The sequence below is a fragment of the Solanum lycopersicum genome, chromosome 1, assembly GCF_036512215.1.
Source record: "Solanum lycopersicum chromosome 1, SLM_r2.1".
In the NCBI taxonomy this organism is placed as follows: Eukaryota; Viridiplantae; Streptophyta; class Magnoliopsida; order Solanales; family Solanaceae; genus Solanum; species Solanum lycopersicum.
In genome coordinates this window covers 94,569,672-94,575,671 of record NC_090800.1, presented here as the reverse complement: position 1 = coordinate 94,575,671, position 6,000 = coordinate 94,569,672, and positions in this window count along the sequence as shown.

Genomic DNA, 6,000 nt, shown 5'->3' with positions numbered 1-6,000 from the left:
ATTCTGGTAATTCAAGCTTTTGGTGGGACAATTGGTTGGATATTGAAACTCTTGCCAATCAATGTGATCATATATCTAGTTTAAATAACAGTATTGTAGCTGATTTCTTAATAAATGGGCAATGGAATGAAAGATTATTGAGACAACATGTACCCCCTTGGTTGATACCAAATATTCTTCAAACAACTATCAATTTTAAACCAAGGCAAAAAGACACTGCTATATGGATTCCTGTTGAGTCTGGCAATTTTACTATTGCATCTGCTTGGGAAAACATTAGAAAGAAAAGAAACACTGATCCTATAAATAATTTTATATGGCATAAACACCTACCTTTTAAAATAGCTTTCTTTATTTGGAGAGCTTTAAAAGGTAAATTGCCCACTAATGAAATCATGCAGAGGTTGGGTCTTGAGATATCTGATTGTTATTGTTGTTATAATAAAGGTAAAGATGATATTAACCACATACTTATTAATGGCACATTTGCCAAATATATTTGGAGGATTCATGCATCAACAGTTGGAGTAGTTCCAGCTCATACTACCTTGAGACATCACTTACTGCAATGGAAAAATCTGCAATCAAAAAATGAGGTACACAAACTTCTTTTACATATTTTACCTATTCTCATTTGTTGGAATCTATGGAAGAACAGGTGCTCTGTCAAGTATGGAAGGAAGAAGTCAAGCATATACAAAGTGAAATATGGCATATTCAAAGATGTGATGCAGGTTATCAAAACAGTTTTTCCTACCATACCATGGCAATCTAGTTGGAGCAATTTGATTAATCTAATAGAGCAATGTCAACAACAATACAAGATAATCATGGTAAGCTGGACTAAACCAGGTATAGATAATTATAAACTCAATACAGATGGTAGTTGTTTGCATAGTTCAGGACAGATTGGAGGAGGAGGAATTCTAAGGAATTATCAAGGTAAAATAATCTTTGCTTTTTCTTTACCATTTGGTATTGGTACTAACAATATTGCAGAGATTAAGGCTGCACTATATGGGCTGAGTTGGTGTGAGCAACATGGCTACAAAAAAATAGAGTTGGAAGTAGATTCAGAGTTACTATGTCAATGGATCAACAACACAATCAATATACCTTGGAGATGTGCTGAAACTGTCCAACAAATTCAACAGATAGCTAGGAAAATGGATCATTTTCAATGTCATCATATATTTAGAGAAGCAAACTGTACAGCTGATATGTTATCCAAATGGAGTCACAATTTGGAAATACCTCAACATTTCTATACAATAAGACAACTCCAAGGAACAATTAGAGGAAGTTATGTGTTGGAAAAGATGGGCATACAAAATTTTAGAATAAGGAAGCTCAAGAGAATTAAACATCCTCCTTAGTGTTTTCATATTCATATGTGTAATATTACAATTGGCATCAAACTTTTATTGACTGTGTTAGCAATATAAGTTTACTATTTCATTTCCAATCTTGTAAAAGGGAGAGTCTCCCTAATTTAAGCTTTCTTAGGATTTATTTCCATAGCTAGGCATCTTATTGTATAAGGTTATATTGATATATCTTAGTAGATGTATCAATACATACCTACCAAATCATAGAAGGTAAGGTCTAGTCCCCCTTCTTGTAATTTTGATTTTCATGAAATGATAAGGCCTGGGGGTGATGCTAAGCCCCTGACCCACTCCAAGGGTCGTTCACAAAAAAAAACCCTAAACCCTAACCCCTAGACCCTAAACCCTAAACCCTAACCCCTGGACCCTAAACCCTAAATCCTAAACCCTAAACCCTAAACCCTAAACCCTAACCCTTAACCCCTAGACCCTAAACCTTAGACCCTAAACCCTAAACCCTAACCCCTAAACCCTAACCCCTAAACCTTAAACCCTAACCCCTAGAACCTAAACCCTAAACCCTAAACCCTAACCCCTAAACCCTAAACCCTAAACCCTAACCCCTAAGCCCTAAACCCTAACCCCTAATCCCTAAACCCTAACCCCTAAACCCTATCGCTTTTTCATTTCTCAGATTTTTTCTCTCTCTAAAATTTTCTCTCTCTAAAAAATTTTCTCTCTCTAGAAAATTTTTCACGAATTGTTGAGTTCATCGTTGCTGATCGTGAAATTGATTGGCAAAAATTGTTTGTAATGGTTGGAAATCAATTGGATGACAGATTTCGACCCCTAGATCCATCGTTAGGGGGGGAGAAAGTGCAATTCAATGAGGCGACGGATGGAGCTTCTTCTACTTCTTCGCACTTGAGGGAAGAAGTGATCCAAGTGGCGACGGTGGAGGCGGAGTTGGATGAGGTTCGTCGCAATTCTGAAAGAAGGCGTAATACTAGTGGAATGATCGATGAAATATCAAGGAGGGATAAACTGGTGGAAGGGGGAAGAAGTGAATCAAAGGAAACAGATTCACCGCGATCGAGTTCTAGCCAAAGGCGATTGAGTGATAATCAACAAGGAATTGGTATTGGGGAATCACCATCTAATACAGATTCAAATATTCAACAAGGTGAACATGAAAAACGGGATCGAATCGATTCGCGACATGAAGGTGAAGTGGTCGAATCGCGATATGAAGGTAATCTGGGGAAATCGCAGATGAACATTCAAGAACAAGGAAATATGGAGGGGCAACAATTGGGTAATCGACACAATAGTAATAGCCAATTGAACAAGGATCCTGTAAGCTATCAACAAACTGCGATTCCAACTACAAGAAACCCTAGTTTACAAGAAGAAGTTCATCCTTCGCAAAGATTTACAATTACCACACCAAGAACTCAGGTAGATGCAATTCAATTCTCCAAAAACAAGGAAATGGGTGAGTATTCGCGTGGTTTAATTCCTATTCCAGAACAAGTTCAAGGTAATCATCCTTCATTGCATGCTATTCATAATTCTGATAATAGATTGAAGGAAAATGATAGAACTGGTAAAGAGACTGGTAGAAATCAGGAATATCAGGCCAATTTTCCTAAAATTACTAGCAATTATGATCGTAATGTCAATAGAAATATGCCTGAGAAAATTGATCATCCTATAGGCAACTCTAGCAGTTTTCCTAAGAAGAATCAAACACCTAAACCTGCCCCTTATACTATCATCCAGACCTATGCTGACAGGCTGAGATATAATCAATCTAAGAAAGGGGTTAGTATCAAATTAAGTGAGCCTGAAATAACTACTAAACAGGGATTACCAGTTGTTCTGTATGTTAAGGATAAGGTTGTCAAAGATTTAGCATCGACTTGCAAGTATACTCTTATTGGTAAATTCATATACACCATGCCTAGGGTAGATTTAATTAGAAAGAACTTCATACTCCAAACTCAACTTTCTGGAGGTGTGAAGATAGCACATTTTAACTCAAGACATGTGTACATTGATCTTGATAATGAACTTGACTACAATATGGTTTGGACTAAACAAAGAATGTCTATAGCTGGTCAAATAATGAGAATACACGCCTGGACACCTTCATTTAAGCCTGAAGAAGAGACACCTCTTGTACCAATTTGGATTTCATTACCTGAGTTACCATGGCACTGTTATAACAAGGAATTCATCACCTGTTTGTTATCCCCTATTGGTAGAGTCCTTTATCTTGATTCAGCATCTATTAACAAAACAAGAGGTAGCCAGGCAAGAGTTAAAGTTCAGGTGGATTTAACTAAAGAAAGGCCACCTCACATATGGCTGGGTTACAAGGGAGAAGATATTACTGATGGGAGGTGGCAAAAGATTGAATATGATAACATTCCAGATTACTGTTTCTACTGCAAACATCAAGGTCATAAGGAGATGGATTACATTATTAAACAAAGGGATGAGGAAAATAAAAGAAGAAAGGAGTTGGAAAAAAACAAACCCAGGAAAGACAATAAAAATGATACTGGAACTTTGCAGATCCCAATTGTGGATACAGGTGTAAATGATGCAGATCATAATCAACAAAAACATCAACATGAACAAACTCAGCAGCAAATGATACAAGATGACTGGAAAATCCAAAGGAGAAGAAGTGGGAATCAGCAAGTAAGATTTCACACTGATAAGGTTATTGTTCATCCTCAGCAATCTCAAACAGGTATGATCTCTATCCCTACCAAAAATACATATATTGATCTTGAAGTGCAGGAATTTACAACTTTGGAATATGGAAAAGAGAAACAAGCTGAGCAAATACAAGATCATACACAAGTTTATAATACAGGAAGGACTGTACATAGAGAAAAAACAAATAAACAGCAAATGAAGGAATTAAATGACAACAGTAATAAACAGTCTATTTTACCAACTGATATACCAGGTATTGACTCAATGCTCCCCACCCCTGCTCCCCTTTATGTTGATACTGTTGGTGTAGCTGATGGAGGAGAGGTTGGTTGTGGTCAGGAGGATATTACTTATCAGCATGTTAGACAATCTAAAGGAAAAGATAAAATGGATGAACAGGGCCCTGTCTATAATGTTGAGAAAGAACCACCTGATAAAGTTAAATTAAATAATCCTCATCTGTGTAATAAGAATCAAGAAACTACTGATAAAGGATCTAGTGTTCATCAAAGTACTTTTGATGAATATAAAGAACCTGATTCAGAAGATGATCATGATGAGGATACTCAATCTGTTGAGGAGGGTATGGAAACAGAGGTGGAAACCAACATCTCTGATCAACATAAAAAAAACCTGTTGCTTAACTCTTCTAATGCTGATGAAATTAGAGAGGTTGCAGGCAAACAAGGTCTTTCACCAAGGGGTAGGAAACTTTTAAAACAAAATAAAAATCCTAGTACTAGTAAACCAAATACTAGAGCTAGAAGTAGAGGTTTTTAATGATCAATCTCTTATGTTGGAATGCTAGGAGTATCAACACCTTTGGTGCTCTTGAAAGAATTATTAACCTTAGGAAGCTTCATCATCTTACTATGATTGCAATTTTAGAGCCCTTTGTTAACCAGTCTCAAATTGAGTCTTATAGATTGCAAGTTATGATGGATAATGCTTATAATAATCCTAATAACAAAATCTTGTTGTTTTGGTCAAATAAGGTCATTTGCACTATTTTGGAAAGTGATCCACAGTATATAGTTTGTGAAATTAGTCATGATGAATGCAGTGAGAAGTTTATCATGACATATGTATATGCAAAATGTAAAGATCAGATGAGAAAACCTCTTTGGGATAGCATGTTGAAATGGTCTAATACAGTGTACCCCTAGTGTATTATTGGAGATTTCAATGTGATATCATCTACACAAGAGAAGATGGGAGGTAGAGCTTACAATATTAATAAGAGTTTAGAGTTTATTGAGATTATTGATTCCTGTGGTTTGTTGGATATGGGTTATAGTGGTCATCCTTATACTTGGTGTAACCATAGAAAGGATGGAGATAGAATATGGAAGAGATTGGATAGAGGAATGATAAATGATAAATGGATGGAAAGAATGCCTCAAACTACAATTACACATCTTCCAGCAGTGGGGTCTGATCATTGCCCTTTATTGTTGGAAATGCATGAGAATAAGGAGAATGTGATCAAATATTTCAAATTTCTTAACTGTTGGACTGAAAATGAGTCATTTTTATAGACTGTTGAGAATTGTTGGAAAAGGAAAGTGGTAGGCAATCCCATGTGTATTTTACATGCTAAGATGAGTAGATTAACCAAAACTTTAAGAGTTTGGTCCAAAAAGGAATATGGGGATGTGTTTGAGAAGGTTAAGCAACATGAAGAGGGTGTTAAAACTGCTGAAGGAAATCTTCTTAGGGATAATAGCCAGGAGAATAGAGAGATTCTTTATGCTACTAATGCCAATTATATAAAATATTTGAAACTGGAGTATGCAATCCTTCAACAAAAAACACAGATGCATTGGTTAAAAGAAGGAGATGCAAATACTAAATACTTTCACTCTGTTATTAGAGGTAAAAGGAAGAGGATGTCTATACACAAACTTTTGAATGATAATGGTGGTTGGATTCATGGTGAGGA